The following is an 18,386-nucleotide window of genomic DNA, read 5'->3' on the forward strand; positions in this document are numbered from 1 at the left end:
ATGTCTGCACTATCAGTGTTGTAGACTTTCAAATGAGTGACCAAATGAACAGCTATTATCAATTATAGCTACTATTATGCCTTATAAATACTGTTGTTTTGACTTTTTGAAAGAAGAAGTCAGAAAGGGATGGTGTTTGGGGTAAGGGACTCTGTGGGGGAAAACAGGAAGAAGGGCAGCATTTGAGACGTAAATAAATTAGTAAAATAAATAAATACAAAAAATAAAGCAGAATTCAAACTATACAGGAAAATCAGATTTAATTGATAGGAAACAGTATGGTTTTGTATCGTAACCTAATTCCTGAATTTTATATACTTTAATCAATCTCATGACTAATTCTCAGAAATCAAAAAATTGAAAAAAATGTTACAAGTAACACAGTAGGTTGACCGAATCATAACAACAATGTTTCTATAACTGTACACTTTCTATGCCCGTATCCAATCCAAAAATCCAGTTGACATTTAGTTATTGCATGTCTTAAGTCATTCTATTCTGTGATAATTCATTACAATTTTTATCTTCTGTGATCACACCTTTGAAGATAAATAATTACTTTGGTAGAATGTCTCTGAATTTGGATTTGCACAGTGATTTTTCTCTTTTAGTTTGAGATTATACGTACTTGACACAGATACCAAAAAGTGTTTCTTGCTTTGCTTATCACGGTTAAGCATTAGGAGGACGCCTGTCATCTTAACAATTGCTCCCAATTACGGAGCAATGAAATTATTTTAAATTATTTTCCTTTTGTAGATAAAATTTTTTAATATATTGTTCTTTTGTATTTTCTTTTAAAGTAATAGAAGTTAGAGAGAATCACATAAAGCCTATGGAACGACTGTGTGTCTCTTCAATACTTTAGGCTTTATTTTCACCATCTCGGTCATTTTTTTTACCAACATTTTGACCTGAATGTTCCTTACTGCATGTAAGTCGACTCAGAACAATGAGTCCGAGGATTATCTAATTATTGTCTTTCTGTTTGGGTACCTCATGCCTAAAACAATACTGTAGTTTTAGTGTCATGGTAATTTTTTTTTAATGTCTTCCATATTTTCAGCACACTAAAACGGAATTTTATTTTGTTTCATTATACTCATAAAGACTCAAGATTCTAATTTTGTTATTTTATTTTCTTGTTGTATAGCAACCTGAATCTAATTATCTGACACTAGCTGACTTTTATATTTGTATTCTGTCACTTGTAAACCGACTTCAATTCCTGTATAATGTGTGCATGCATGTGTGTGAGTGTGTGTGTGTTTGTACGTGTGTGTGTGTGCATGTGTGTGTTTGTGCATGTGTGTATGTATGCGTGTGTGTGTGTGTTTGTGTGTGAGTGTGTGTGTGTGTGTGTGTGTGTGTGTGTGTCATTATCTGAAACTATGATATTGATGTTGAGAATCATCTGGCTGAAATTCTTTTCCACCGCGCTACTAGAAATCAAAAAGTGGAGGAGAGACTACTCCTGTTCCAAAACCATAGACCCTGAGTGCCCAGAACTGACGTATGGACTGAACAAATAGTACAAAAACAGAGCCTAACAATTCACTGTCCCGAGACCTACTTAGCAGTTCCAGTCCAATGCAATGAATTTACATGTACTGAGGAATATGGAATTGTAGCATAACGAGCTGAAATCATTTACAAACAATTTCTGGAAGATTTCCAAATAGCTAAGTATTGATACAGGGAATTTTCAAGGCCCCTGAGACATAGCATGTGGTTTAAGCTCTGCCCAGATGAAAACATTTAAGTACTTGACTAATCTACTAAAGTAATTTAGTAGCAAGCGTACTTTACAATAGTTTGCAAATAAGCATGGTGGGGAATGAAGAGAACACTTTAAAACAATGTTAAGTTTCTTAAAGTTTGTTTCAAGACCGCAAAAAAAAAAAAAAACAAAACAGCACAGTGGTTTTGTTCTTGTTTTTGTTTTTTGTTTTTTTTTTTTCGTTTTTGTTTTTGTTTTTTCTTTCACAGTCTTTGCACCTTTTTAAGAAGAACTTTGGGATCGATAATTATCTACTTATTATCAGAACTTTCTTCAGATCCAGAGTTCTTCTCAGTGCTGCCTTGACATCTTGGTTCATTAAGCTATAGATGATGGGGTTCAGCATGGATGTCACTGTGGTATGGAAGATGCCAAAGAATTTATGAACTCCTTGTGGGTGGTTAGAATTGTGTCTCAAGTAGTTTTGACCCAACCCCACAAGGCAACCTAATCCACATGAAAAAATTGCCAAATGGACACATACCTCAATACTATTTGGATTGAATAGTGAAGTGGGGCCATACAGTGGCCAAAGGCCGTGGCTGCCAATAGGCAGCATTCAGTTATTCCTAAAAGTGTGAAGAAAATATTTGTGTGGCGTATCCCTCCTGAGAGATTCCTCAGATCTCACTTACACGACTCTCCATATCTTGGGTATGACAGAGCCAGTGTAACCAATTTCCAGGATACACCAGTTCGCCAGAAAGAAGTACATGGGGTTGTGTAGAGAGGGAATAGTGTAGATAGCAAAGGCCATGAGAGCAGAGTGAGGGTGAACAGGATGAAGCATTCTCGAGGAACCTCAAAGCATTTGACAAACAATTCGTTTTCCTGCAACAAAGTGCAATTGACACAATTGACACTCATCTCCTGGAACAGAGCAGTAAGGCAATAGAAGGATTCTTGCAGATGAAGGATATTAATTTTTTCCTACTTTTAGACACTCACATCAGAGCCAAAGTCTTTCTCTGTAGTCACAAAACTCAAAGCTTAGAAGTGATTTATTATCACAGATTTTCATATCTAATACTTTCTTTCTTTACACCAGGGGTTTTTCCAAAGTGTGCTAACCATTAAGCCAAGTGTCCAAATATTTACAAAGATGGTGCAAACTTGTATTATTGAAGCTCAGCCAGAAGGTTTACCATGGGTCTCAGTTCAGTTTCACATGCCGTATAGGCAATCATTCAAATTAAGGAAAAGAAAACCTTGACTGTATCTGAATTTTTTACCCATTCTTATCATTAACTCATTATCAATATTTTACAGAAAAACAGATCAACCCACTCATTTCTATGCTTTCTTGTTGCCAAAGTTATAGTGTCTCCAACCACCCTGTGTTTATTTTGGGCCCAAATTATTCTCTGATTGCTATTATGAATATGGAAACCCACAAAATATAGGTATAATTTCCTCAAGACTCATTATTTTTGTAGATAAAGTAAAATCCAATAATCATTTGATAAATATATGATTACTGGTTTTAATACATAGAATTAAAAGCAAGGCCCATCTCGATGTCTGCACAGTAACGAGGTAGTCAGAGAATCCTTTTAAGATGTGTAAAGTGAGCCGTGAAAGTGAAGAATGATCAACCTAACAACACCATACCACTCATGTCACAACCTTCAATATGACAGCTGGTATTTTGTAACTGAATAGTTCCTGTCTCTTTATTGAACATATTTTTTTAGCACGAGTATCACTGCATAGGCATTAAATTTCTGTTTTCTTAATATTGTTCATGATATTCTATCAATCAGACTATTGATTTAAATAAAGAAAAAATAATAAAATATGTGTTGTCTTGATATGTAGTCCAGACTAACCTGAAATTCCTAATTCCTCTCCCTCAGTCTCTCGAATGTGAGTATTCTAAGAGCAAGACATGGCGTCTGGCTTGATAGAAATTCCTTCCTATTCTTTCATCTCAACATCTTAGAATTCCACCAAACAAACCTGTATTTCTGTACACATAGTATCTACACAGTTCATTCCTCTTTGCTCACTTTGGCATATGGCACCTGCTGTGTGCTTGTTTGGTTACTTACATGGAAAACTGTTCAGTTCCAGCACAGCCTTGTCTGTTTTCAGATATCATCCTTCTCTTCTGTCTACAGTTACACTCTGTTTTTCACACTGTGACTGCTAAAGTAGCTGTTAGCTCTGTGGTGCTGACTCCTCAACTTGTTCACATTGTAGCCTTATATGGAGACTGAGTATGGACTGCAAAGTTCTTATCATTATGTTCACCATCCTCACCAATCTCTGAGCTCTCATGTAATGAGAAGCTCCAGGGTTTAGCTTACTTTGGATCCTTGGGGATTCTGCCTGTCCCTTCCCATTATATCTTCTGATGTTCAGTCTCATGTCCATCAAATATTGGAACGTGGCAAACTCATTTTTCTCCCAGTCTGATAACTTTTCCCTTCAAATGAGATGTTGTCTCCTGTTTTGTGGGGTGTATATGTCTTTGCTGAAGTTTTTTTTTCTTGCCAAAAATACACCACTTTTTCCTGACAAGAGTAGAGAAGGAGATATCACCAGCCTGTTAGGCTCTCTCTCTATTCACTTGATATATTGAAATGTCAGATGTATGTGAGTAGATCAGCACATGGTTGATCCACAAATCAAATGTGATTTTCAGTATTTCCAAATTATAAATAAACATGTTACCTATGTGTACAAATACCATATAAGACAAACACACATACACACACATATGCACACACACTCACATGTATGCCACATACACATGACTGCTTATATATTCATGCAGAAACACAGACACAGAGAAACACAATAGAGAAAGAGGACATGGGGATTGTACATGAATTACAATGTTAGTGTAAACAACAATGCAGGGTAACAGTATTCCTTTACATCCTTTTTCACCATTTGGTCACTTTTAAATGCAGTGAAGAAAAAAATGTATTCCCTATGAGTTTGCTTCTGTGTGAATTAAGTTAATTTCCCAAATCACTTAAGTTGATCTGGTGTTGAATGCTTGTCAGCAACATGGGACATGAGCATGTGTTCATGTCTACCCACAAACATTTTAGATTTACCTTTGTGTAAACTGTATTTTGGGGAGTTTCTCATCACAACACATAATTTTTGTTTCTATTCACTAATTGATCACTAGATTAATTTCTATTGGGGATAATGAAAAACACAGCTCACCAAACAACAAAAACAACAACAGAAAGCAATACAATACAAAGTTTTCTCATGGGGGAGACGACATAGTCAGGTATTCTAGCTTATTAGATATATTAGATAAGATCTGCACCCATTCATGAAAAATTTATAAAAATCTAAGTGTAGAGAACATACGACAGTCTTAAAGCTCTGACAATTAGTAAGCAGGAGGTCTGTTGTACATACTTAAGCACTCAGTGGACTCTGCTCTTGAAGAAAAATTGCTGGAATGAAGAGGATTCTATTGTGATGCATTTCACACTGATTTTGATGTACTGTAAATATTTCTTCAATTAAAACAAACAAACAAAAACAAATAAACCACCTTCCCACAGACAAAACAGAAAATGAATACTTTTCTAAATTTGAAATATTTTTAAACCAACTTTGTTTTCATTAGTAGTTTCTGTATTAGTATGTGTAGCTCTCTAGTTAGAGAGTGAGGCCTTGCCTCTCCCAGTTAAATTTCCAGAATATCAACTCAAGAACCACAATGTTATAGTTATATTTGAATTTGTGCAATAAAAATGATTCAGGAGAAATCCTGAGGTTTTATAAAAGAAACCTTACTAAAGCTAAAAGCACACATTGCACCTGACATGATAATAGTAGGAGATTTCAACACCCCACCCTCATCACTGGAGAGATCTTGGAAACAGAAATTAAACAGAGATGTAGAGAAAGCAATAGAAGTTATGAACCAAATGGATTTAGCAGATATTTATAGAACATTCCATTCTAAAAAATAAGGATATACATTCTTCTCATGATCTCGGGAACCTTCTTCAAAATTGACCACATAATCGATCTCTCAACAGACCTTAACAGATACAGGAAGATAGAAATAATCCCATGCATTCTCTCAGATCACCACACACTAATACTGGTCTTCAACAATAACAATAATGATAGAAAGCCCTCATATACATGGAAGTTGAAAAATGCTTTACTCCAAGACAACTTGGTTAAGGAAGAAATAAAGAAATAAAAGACTTCTTAGAACTTAATGAAAATGAAGATAAACATTCCCAAACATATGTGACACAAGGAAACAGAGCTAAGAGGAAAACTTATAGCTCTGAGTGCTTGGGAAAAGAAACAGGAGAGAGCATATGTCAGGAGCTTGATAGCACATGTAAAAGGTCTAGAACAAAAAGAACTCAGTAAACATAATACTCCCAAATAATATAAAATATCTTGGTGTGAGATTAACCAAGCAGGTGAATGATCTGTATGACAAGAAGTTCAAGTATCTGAAAAAAGAAATTGAGGAAGATCTCAGAAGATAGAAAGAGCTTTCAAGCTCATGGATTGACAGGATTAATATACTAAAGATGAACATTTTTCCAAAAGCAATCTACACATTCAGTGCAATATCCATCAAAATTCCTACTCACTTCTTTAATAGAGATAGAAAGAGCAATGTGCAAATTCATTTGGAATAAGAAAAAAAAAAGCCAGGATAGCTAAAAGTATCCTCAACAATAAAAGAACTTCTGGGGGAATCATCACCCCTGAACTCAAGCAGAATTACAGAGCAATAGTGATAGAAACTGCATGGTATTCATACAGAGACAGATGGATAGAGAGTGGAATAGAATTGAAGACCCCGAAATGAACCCACACACCTATCATTTGATATTTGGCAACGGAGATAAATCCATCCAAAGGAAGAACCAGCATTTTCCAAAAATAGTGCTGGTTCAACAGGAAGTCAGCATGAAGATGAATGCAAATTATCCTATTTTTATGACCATGTACAAAGCTTAAGTACAAGTGAATCAAAGACCTACACATAAACCTGATGCACTCAAACGAATAGAAGAAAAGTTCGGAAAGAGTCTTGAACACATGGGCACTGGAGAAAATTTTCTGAACAAAACACCAATGACTTATGCTCTAAGATCAAGAATTGACAAATAGGACCTCATAAAAGAGCAACGTTCTGTAAGGCAAAAGACACCGTCATTAGAAAAAAACTGCAACCAACAGATTTGGAAAACTTTTTTACCAGTCTTATATCTGATAGAGGATAATATCCAAAATACGCAAAGAACTTAAGAAGTTAGACTGTAGAAAGCAAAAAATATACTAATAAAATGGGGTACAGTGAGTTACAAAACATTCTCATCTGAAGGTTATCAAATGGCCAAAAAGTACCTAAATAAATGTTCAACATCCTTAGTCATCAGGGAAATTAAAATCAAAATAAATCTGAAATTGTGCATCACACCAGTGATAATGGCTAAGATATAAATCTCAGGTGACGGCAGATGCTGGAGAGGATGTGGAGAAAGAGGAACACTCCTCCATTGTTGGTGGGATTGCAGACTGTACAACCATTCTGGAAATCAGCCTGGAGGTTCCTCAGAAAATTGGACATTCCATGACCTGAGGACCCAGCTATACCTCTCTTGAGCATATACCCAAAAGATGGTTCAACATACAACAGAGAAATATATTCGACTGTGTTCATTGCAGCCTTATTTGTAATAGCCAGAAGATGGAAAGAACCCAGATGCCCTTCAACAGATGAATGGATACAGAAATGTGGTACATCTACACAATGGAATATTACTCAGCTGTAAAAACAATGACTTCATGAAATTCTAGGCAAATGGAATGAAGTAGAAAATATCATCCTGAGTGAGGTTACTCAATCACAGAGAAACACACTTGATATGCACTCATTGAAAATTAGATATTATACAAAAGTTAGAATTACCCATCATGCAATACACAGACCGCTTGAAACTCAGGAAGGATGACCAAAATGCAGATGCTTCACTCCTTCTTTATAAGGGGAACAAATACCCACAGGAGGGGATAAGGAGGCAAAGCTTGTAGCAGAGACTGAAGGACCTGCCGTCCAGAGCCTGGACCACATGTAGCCCAGACATATACAGACACCAAAATTATATAAGATGGATGAAGCTAAGAAGTGCAGGCTGACCATGACTGGATATTGATCCCTCCTGAGAGTCACAGCCAGAGTATGTCGAATACAGAGGCAAACACCATCAGCAAACCACTGAACCAAGAACCAGACCCCAGTTCGAGGAATTAGAGAAAGGATTGAAAGAGCTGAAGGGATTTGCAACCCCATAATAATAACAATGTCAACCACCCAGAGCGTCCAGGGACCAAACCACAGCAGAAAGACTGTACATGGACGGACTCATGGATCATACTGCATGGAGCAAAGGACGGTCTTGCTGGAAACAACGGAATGAGAAACAATTTTTTTCTGACATGGTTTGTCCCCCAGTGTAGGGGAATGTGGGGAGGGGTGGGGTGGCCGTGTGGGGATGTGAACTCCCTTATAGAAGGGTAAGGGGGAAGGGTTAAGGGGCTTATGGACTTGAATACTGGGAAGGGAATAACATTTGAAATGTAAATAGGAAATACCCAACAAGGAGAGAGAGAGAGAGAGAGAGAGAGAGAGAGAGAGAGAGAGAGAGAGAGAGAGAGAGAAACAAGAAGAATAAGAATAAGAATAAGAATAAGAATAAGGAGAAGGAGAAGGAGAAGGAGAAGAAAAAGAAGAAGAAGAAGAAGAAGAAGAAGAAGAAGAAGAAGAAGAAGAAGAAGAAGAAGAAGAAGAAGAAGAAGAGGGAGTTGAAACAGAAAGAAAACTAAACTTTCATTCTCCCCATTCCCTGTCGTCAGCTGTTGTTGAGGCAGTCGTGTTAGTGAGACGTTATGAGTGTAATTTCTGGTGTTACTTTGAGACACCATCTCATGGTAAACTTTAGTCTCGTACAATCTCCTTGCCCCTCTTCTGTAATGTTCCTCAGCCTTTAATCAGGTGACGTTTTGTAGATAGAGCCATCGAGACTGGACTTGATGTTTCTATCCTGCATTTTGAATGGGTGGGATTTTCACTGTGATGTTTGTTGCAGAGACTGTAATTAATTCTGTATATAAGGACACATGGCTATGATTGTTGTTAGGTATGATACTGGCTTAAGTAAGTAAGAGGCTGTACATTCTCCCCCATAACCACAGCTTCAATATCCTTATATACGTGGCTAAATTACCAGGACCATCCATGTTCATTGAATGGGACTTAAGCAAAATTACAGAGCTGTTGGCTGTCACCAAGCTATTTATGCCACTGCACTGCCCTTATGGTTATCCTTCCATGTTGATCATTGTGTTTTACAGGCATGAGGTGAACAACACTTGAAACTGACAAGAATGATGATTGTAATTACAGGTTATACTAGAAATATGACCTGTGACTGGCACATCTTCCTGTATAAGAATACTGACTTTCTGATAGGCAGGAGAAAGGTAAATTAAATTTCATTTTAACATATCAAAAGGAAATTAATTTTTTTCCTACTGTAGCATGTTAAATTAATTGAAGCAAAATAAAATCTATATACTTGATGTTGGGGAAATATCATTTAACAATATAATCCTAACTCCTTTTAAATGATTAAATATCACATGTAGTTGGTAGCTGTCATACTGTATAAAATTGGCATCAGGATTGGGACAATGAAATATTCTCTGTTTTATGCAAATGCATAGTAATAATGAACAAAATTATGTGCCCAGCTTCATGCTGTAGGTAACTAATTACATTTATTCAATTGTATCTAAGATAATTTCATATTAGCTAGGTGTCAAATGCATAATAATTATGACTAAATTATTAATTAAATCTTAAATAAGCATAGTAGAGTTACCAAGTGGACATGGAAAAAATATATTATAATAATCAAAAAATATTTATTAAAAGCCAAATGATGAAAACATTTTATATATAACAGCAGCCTGGAGCTAAATGTCACCTTAAAATGTCATAGTGTGTTCCAGTGAGGTGGTTTAGCAGATAAAATATCATGCCATGAAAAACCAAGAACCTAAATTTGATACCTACACGTATATGTTTGGAAGATTTCTATATTCACTACATGATCAGAACACATAAAAGCTTACACAGAATATTAACAATGCTACTAATGAGAACAATAATAATAAGAAAAAAAACAAAACTCTAGGAACATTTTAAAGAAACAATGTATTGGCCTTAAAATAGGATATTCAACACCTTTTCTAAGTAGATTAACTATTCAAAGAAAAACTAAAAGGCTTTAACTTCATTCTATATGAAAGCAAAAACACATGAGATGGATTTTGTAAAGAAAGAGAGAACTGCAAACTGTAAAATTAATATAGTCATTGCAGAGGAAAGAAACAGACACTAACCCAAGGTTCTATAAGTAAACATTTGGAGGATTTACTGCATAATATTAACATATTTAATCCAACACATTTTATGATGATAAAGAAAAGAAAGCTGGAAAAAAATAATGCCTGAATGTAGTCTCTGCACCTAGAAGGTGACAAGATGTCTCAAGTTCAAAGATACCCTGAAATACATCAGAAAATGATAAATAGGTTGATTTTATTATGGAGTAAGTATTGTAGTATTAGCTTAGTGGTTAAGAGCACTTACTTCTCTTAAGAGCAAACACGTTCACTTTCCAACATCCATGAAGCCACTTGCAACCAGCTGTAAAGCAGCTCCAGGGGATCTGACATCTCCTGGTCTCCCCAGGTGCCTGTGTTCATGTGAACAAATTTATACATAGACGTACACACATAACAGATCATTAAAATATAAAGATTCATGAATGTATTTTCTGCACAAATTATAAAGAGTAAGCCTTCTACGTATGCAAACACAATTGATGCAAAGTATTAAAAGGAGACAATTTGCAAATAGTATGAAGTGTAAATTAAGGATTAATGCTTTCACAGTTCAGTAAGTAAAAACGCTAAACTTGACGATTGAATTGCAATGTAGATGTTAAAAAGAATCTAGTATTTGAATTTATGAGTGAAACTATTTTATAAATTATTTTATTTATTTACATTCATTTCATTGTACACTCTCCTGGTCCCCTCACACAGTTCCTCATCCCATTCCACCTCTTCCTCCCCTGACTCGAGGAGGATGCTCCCCAGACCCTGCCAGGCACTATAATCCCTGGGACCTCACGTCTCTCAAGAGTTAGTCCAGACCAGGCCGTCCTCTGCTATACATGTGTCAGGGCATCACACCAGCTTGTGTATCCTGCCTGGTTGGTGGCTCAGTGTCTGGGAGATCTCAGCGATCCGGATTAGTTGCGACTGCTGGTCTTCCTATAGAGGGTGCCGTCCCCTTCAACTTCTTCAATCCTTCCCCTAATTAAAGAACTGACAGAATTCAGAGACTGATACCTTTTTAAAATATGTGTACCATTTAATTTTGAATGGTATAATATGGGTTCTCATATAAAATTGATGGCAATATATATTTATTATAGTTAGAGTGTGGTGGGGACAGGGGAGGGTTCTGAAAAGAATCCTTTTGAAGATCTGAAGAACTATGTGACACAAACAATTAAAGTGCCCTCTAATTTACAGGTAAATTCCATACTTACTTGCATCCAGTATTCTGTCTACCCATATTTCAAAAACAAAATTACCTCATCTATTTCATCCTGTTTTGCTGCATTTGATCTAATAAATTCCTTGTATCCAGAAGTGCTGGTAAATTTTAAAGACATTTAAAATATGACTGGTCGATATCGGGTTTGTCATCAGTTTATCCCGACTTTGGAAGCAGGTCCAGGAGCTAATTTTTCCTCTCTCTTTGCAAAGAATCCATAATTCATGATTGCCATTGACTTCAATACAAGGTATTTAATCCTGTAAAATTCTAGCTTTGTGTGAATAAAAATGGCCCTCCTCTAATTGTGGGTTTTGATAAAGCTAATTTTTTTTGTGCTATCCAGAGGCCTGCCTCGGAGAGAGAGACTAGCAATATTTCCGATACGGAGAATGACTTAAAGATAACCAAAGGAAAGATAGGAGCTGGGTAAATCACCACCAAGGATGTTGGTGACTCAGAAAACAAAGACTTTTTCAGAAAAAAATGCATGAAAAGAGCTACTTGGGCAGAATGTGACTGGAGTCATCAGAATATTTGGGTGGGGACTTTATTTTGGGTTCCAGGAGGCTATATGAGAAGCTAAACCCTAGAACTGGAAGTTTCTAAGCGTAACTAGGGAAGGAACTGGGCTGAGAGGGCTTCTATGACGTAAGCAGAGCCTGGATGATGTCACAGAGCACTGGGCGGAGGTTGCGCTTCTCTTCCACTTGGGGGCGCTAGACTCCCCTGAAGGTGGGTTCAGTATCTTCACAGCGGGGTGTGAAAGCCAGTTGATAGCTCATAGTAAGAGGGTAGAAGAGGAGTGTGGCCACCCTTCTGGCTCCTTTGCTATCCTTTCTCTATTCTACTTGCTTAAAGTGGGGACAGGGATACTTAATCCCACACTGACCTACCCATTCAAGGAGAGGTTCCTCAGCAGAGGCAAAGTGCCTCGGGCTGAAGAAATGTGTCTGAATATCTTATTCTGAGCTGTAGAGAACCATTTGTTCATTTCCCTTTGGACTTTAGATTTTGATTTTTGAGACAGGGTTGTTCTGTGGGTAGCTTTGGCTATCCTGGAACTAACTCTCTAGACCAGGCTGGCTTTGATCTCACAGAGGTCTGCCTCCCTCTGCCTCTTGAGTGCTGGAATTAAAGGTGTGCTCCACCATTGCCCAGCCCTCCTACGAACTTCTGATTACGACAGAATTAGATTCCGATGCTCAACCCTGTCTACCATCGCCTTCCTCACCTGCTCCAAAGTTCTCTTAGACAAGAGCCTTGGTCCAGCGCCCTCCCCACCCCACCCCATTGTTCTTGCAGGCAGTCACATGACAGAGGCACCAGCATTGTGTCTGGTTTAAGCAGGCGAGCTCTTCAAACCCAGGCCACGGGCAAGTATGAAGCCTGAACACAGAACGATAGTCTCAAGACAGTGGACCAGGATGTCGTGGCCTACCACACTAGGTCTACAGCCAAGAAGAAGAGGATGTCTCTGAGGAGGATGAGCACACCATCCTTCCAGAAGCGGAGGAGGAGGAGGCCTTCCCCCAGGCCCTGAGGACATTGTGGGCTGCAGAATTTCTCATGGATGGAAGGAAGGTGATGAGCCGTCACCCAATGGACGGCCATCGTTCTAGATCAACTGCCAACAAATCCCTCTCTCTATCTGGTCAAGTATGACAGAATTGACTGTTTCTACGGCCTGGCACATCACAGCGATGAGAGGATTTTAAAGCTTAAGATCTTGACTCACAAAGTAGTGTTTCCTCAAGTGAAAGATGCCCATCTCGCAAGTGCCATGGTTGGCCGCGCTGTGGAGCATAAATTTGAGGGCAAACATGGCTCTAAGGACAACTGGAGGGGGGTGGTTTTAGCCCAGGTGCCGATCATGAAGGACTGGTTTTACATCACCTACGAGAAAGATCCAGTCCTATACATCTACCAGCTCCTGGATGATTACACAGAAGGTAACCTCCGTATCATTCCAGAGACTCCTCCAGCAGAGGTGAAGTCAGACGTTGACAGTGACATCTTAACAGGTCAATGTGTGCAGTTCACCAGAAGAAACAGGTCCAAAAAGATCGGCCAAGTCATTTGGTGAGTCGAATCTGAGTAACATGGTGAATTCGGTTAGTTCCCAATAGGCCGCAGTAGTAATAAGTGGACTGTTCGAGATATAGAAAAATTTTCACAAATGGAATCAAAATTTCTAGGCGAATTCAGTGAGTTCCCAATGGGACATGCTTGTATGAGTGTGCTTTTCAATATAGAGCAACATTTTAATTAACGGAATCTAAGTATCATGGTGAATCCAAGTTCCAGCCAAGCCTTCAGTGTACTTCATCAGTTTGATGGCGACGTCCACATCTACGTCTCTAATCTGGTGGAAAAGATCCGTTAAGGTGAAATTCACAAAGTGTGGGGGACATAGATGGGGAATTTATAGGATTGGGGGAAAAATGTTTGTTTTTCTGTGTTTCAGATTCACAAGGGCCTTTGACAACCCCAGTATCTTTTCCAGTGGAATTTGTTTTTGCTCTAAAAATTAAAATGTGCGATTTGACATGTTGTGTGTGAACACTTTGGTGGAGGAGACGGGCTGTGGTGCATGGAACATGGAGAGGAATCCGGAAAGGTCAAGGCTGTGAACAGTAAGTCTGATGTCACGTAGGCTAAAACAAAGAGGACTGAGCTGGTCTGGTCTTTAGGGAGATAAAAGAACTGGAGATGAGGCTTAGAGGAGCAGGGATAGCACGGAAGAAAAAAGATGCACGTTTAGGAAGCAGTGGAGAGGGGCCAGACATAGATAGACTCTCTGAGGTGAAGTTTGAGGGAGAAACAGGCAGTTGGGGAAAGAGAGGCAGGGAACAGGGAGGTGGTCTTGGAACTCAAGGGGAAACCCAATAAACTGATCCAAGCAGACTGAGAATCAGAGAATGTCGGGGATTGTTTGACTAACGAAACCTAATGAAACCTGTTTTTCATCTGTAGATGTATTATTTTTAATTATGTGGGTGGGGGCAGCGCATGAACACAGGAGATCACAGACACAAGAATAGTCAGGTCCCCTGGAGCTGAAATTAAAGGTGGTTGGGAGCCATTGGACATGAGCTCAAAGAACAAATCCACGTCCTCTTTCAAAGCAGACGAGCTCTTGATCCATTGGTCATCTCTCCAGGCCCCTAAACTCATCTTTTCAAATATATCCAACCTTCACATGCAGAGAAGAGACCAGAATGAGGGTAAAAAGATTAAATTGATGGTGATTTGGAAGAAAGACTAAAGAACACATGAGGGAGTAGAGGACACTGAGGGACGCAGGAATTCCAAATGGAGTTCTCAAAAAGTGAAGCAGGAGACCAGGAAGAACAGAAAGGGTCTAGAATGAGTTGAACTTGGGCCGCATCCATATTGGTCTCTTTGGTTCCTTAAAGAACAGCCAACCATCACTACAGAAGGTGGATGTGAGGTGGAGGCTTCCCCGGAGGACATTTTGTCGAGGATAACTCAAGAGTAGTGATTGCCAAACTAAGTTTAAATCTATCGATTCCTGACGGTATCATAAAGCCCATTATTTTGTATGATCATTAAAAAGTAATTTTAATGGGAAGATGAGGATGCCGTGAGCTTCTGTCAGGTGTCACGCGATCCTGTGCTTAGTTTCCCTGAGCACTGTTTGTCTCTCTTGCATCCTTTAATATTTTTTGAGGTCTCTATGCCCCTAGATGAACACAAAGAGCTCCTGAACTGGTTTGTCTTGCCTCCCTCTCCTTCACCTGGATGGCTCCTCCACACCTGTAGTCCCTGTTACCGTATCTAGCCCCAGGAATTTCCCGTCTATGACTCACATGTAAACTTCTCCTCAGAAAACTCTTGACGGTGACTCCAATTCAGAGGTGCTACATTGAGCTCTATCCTATGCCATTAGCCATTACTTCAAAATGCTTTGCGGTTCCTGACCATGTAGCTCTCTACTCCTGTGAAGCCCCTGTGCACTCCATGGGGTCTCTCTGAGCCACATCTACACTCCAAGAATGTCTTTGGAGGGAACCTTCTCATGGACACATTCATTGCTGTTTCTTTTCTCAAGAATAAGTTTCTCACTGCTGGACTTGAAAATACTTTCTTTAGTTGATAAATTTTGTTATTTGGGGGTTTTGATACTGGCTGTTTGTCTGATGTTTTCATTTCTGCAAAAAGACATCATGACCAAGGCAACTTATAAGGGACAACATTTAAGTAGGGCTGGCTTACACGTTCAGAAGTTCAGTCTATTTTCATCAAGGCAGGAATCATGGAAGCGTCTAGGCAGACATGGTGTTGGAGAAGATTCATATCTCCCCCACAGTGATATGCTGCCTCTAACAAGGCCACACCTACTCCCCCAAGGCACACCTCCTACTTGTGCCACACTTCCCATGGAACAACCACATTCTAACCGCCGACCTGATTTTATGCCAACTGGACACAAGCTAGAGTCATCAGAGAAGAGGGCGCCTCAGTTGAGAACATGCGTCCATAAGATCCAGCTGGAGGGCATTTTCTTAGTGATTGGTGGGGAGGGCCCGGCCCACTGTGAGCGGCACCATTCCTAGGCTGGTGGTCCTGGGTTCTATAAGAAAGCAAGCTCAGCAAGACATGAGGAGCAAGACAGTAAGCAGTGCCCCTCCATAGCCTAAGAATGTGCGATTCAGACTGCGAAAGGCATGTTTTGTCTATATAGAAAAGTATGATTTTTACCGTCGAGAACCACGTAAAACTAAGCTTATTGGTCAAGTATCAGCCATTCACTTTGCAAAACACTAGCTGTGTGTTTATCTTCAAAGTCAACTTCCTATAAACTTTTCCCGCTTGGAAAGAACAGAATTCACCTAAGAATGTCTGATTCAGACTGGGATATGCAAGTTTTGTCTACATAGAAAAGTCTGCTTTTTACTGTCTAGGACCACTTAAAACTAAGCTTATTGGCCAAGTAAGAGCAATTCATTTTGCAGTTCATTAGCTCTGTGTTTATCTTCAAAGTCAACTTCCTACAAGCCTTTCCCCCTTGGAACGAACCGAATTTGTCAAATAATGTTCGATTCAGACTGGGAACGGAAACCCATTTTTTGTCCATATAGAAAAGAATGCTTTTTACCATCTAGAACCACTTAAAACTACGCACATTGGCCAAGTAACAGCAATTCACTTTATAAAACACTTGCTGTGTGTTTATCTTCAATGTCAATTTCCTCCAAACTTTTCCCGATTGGAACGAACAAGATTCCTCCAACAATGTGTGATTCAGACTGGGAAAAACACGTTTTGTGTATATATAAAATTCTGCTTTTTCTCCTCTTGAACCACTGAAAACTAAGCTTATTTTTCAAGTAACAGCACTTCACTTTGCAAAACACTAGCTGTGCGTTTATCTTGAAAGTCAACTTCCTACAAGTTTTACCCCCTTGGAAAGAACAGAGTTCGCCAAAGAATGAGAGATTCAGACTGGGAAACCCATGTTTGACTATATTGAAAAGTCTGCTTTTTAGCCTCTAGAACCACTTAAAAATAAGCTTATTCGCCTAATAACAGAAATACTCTTTGCAAAACACAAGCTGTATGTTTATCTTGAAAGTCAACTTCCTACACGCTTTTCCCGCTAGGAACGAACAGAATTCGCCAAAGAATGTTCGATTCAGACAGGGAAAACCTTGTTTTGTCTATCTTGAAACGTCTGCTTTTTACTCTCTAGAACCACTTAATACTAATCTTATTCACCAAGTAACACCTTTCCCTTTGCAAATCACTAGCTGTGTGTTTATCTTCAAAGTCATGTTCCTACAAGCTTTTCCCGCTTGGAACGAACAGAATTCGCCTGAGAATGTGTGAGTCAGACAGGGAAACGCACTTTTTTTCTATATAGAAAAGTCTGCTTTTTATCTTCTAGGACCATTTAAAACAAAGCTTATAGGCCAAGTAACAGCAATTCACTTTGTAAAATACTAGCTGTGTGTTTATCTTCACAGTCAAGTTCCTACCAGCTTTTCCCGCTCGAAAGGAACAGAATTCTCCAAAGAGTGACAGATTGAGACTGGGAAAATCTTTTTTAGTCTACATATATAAGTATGCTTTTTACCATCTAGAACTACTTAAAAGTAAGCTTAATCGCCAAGTAAGAACAATTCACTTTGTAAAACACTACCTGTGTTTTTATCTTCAAAGTCACCTTCTTACAAACTTTTCCAGCTGGGAACGAACACTATTCGCCTAAGAATATGTGATTAAAACTGGGAAATGCATGTTTTGTGTATATATAAAAGTCTGATTTTTACCCTCTAGTACCAGTTAAAATTAAGCTTATTGGCCAAGCATCAGCAATTCACTTTGCAAATAACTAGTTGTGTCTTTATCTTGAAATTCAAATTCCTACAAGCTTTTCCTCCTTGTAAAGAACAGAATACGCCAAAGAATGAGAAATTCAAACTGGGAAACCCATGTTTGTCTATATTAAAAATTCTGCTTTTTAACATCTAGAATCACTTAAAACTAAGCTTATACACCAAGTAAAAACCATTCACTTTGCAAATCACTAGCTGTGTGTTTCTCTTCAAAGTCAACTTCCTACAAGCTTTTCCCTCTTGGAATGAACAGAATTAGCCAAAAAATGAGAGACTGAGACTGGGAAAGCTTTTTCAGTCTATATAAATAAGTCTGCTTTTTACCGTCTAGAACCACTTAAAACTAAGCTTATTGGCCAAGTAACAGCAATTCATTTTGCAAAACACTAGCTCTTTGTTTATCTTCAAAGTCGACTTCCTATTAGCTTTTCCCGCTTGGAACGAACAGAATTTGCCAAAGAATGAGAGATTGAGACTGGGAAAAGCTTCTTTAGTCTATATAGAAAAGTATGCTTTTTACCATCTAGAACCACTTAAAATTAAACTGATTAGCATAGTAACAGCAATTCACTTTGCAAAACACTAGGTGTGTGTT

This window comes from Rattus norvegicus, chromosome Y (assembly GCF_036323735.1).
Source record: "Rattus norvegicus strain BN/NHsdMcwi chromosome Y, GRCr8, whole genome shotgun sequence".
Classification (NCBI taxonomy): Eukaryota; Metazoa; Chordata; class Mammalia; order Rodentia; family Muridae; genus Rattus; species Rattus norvegicus.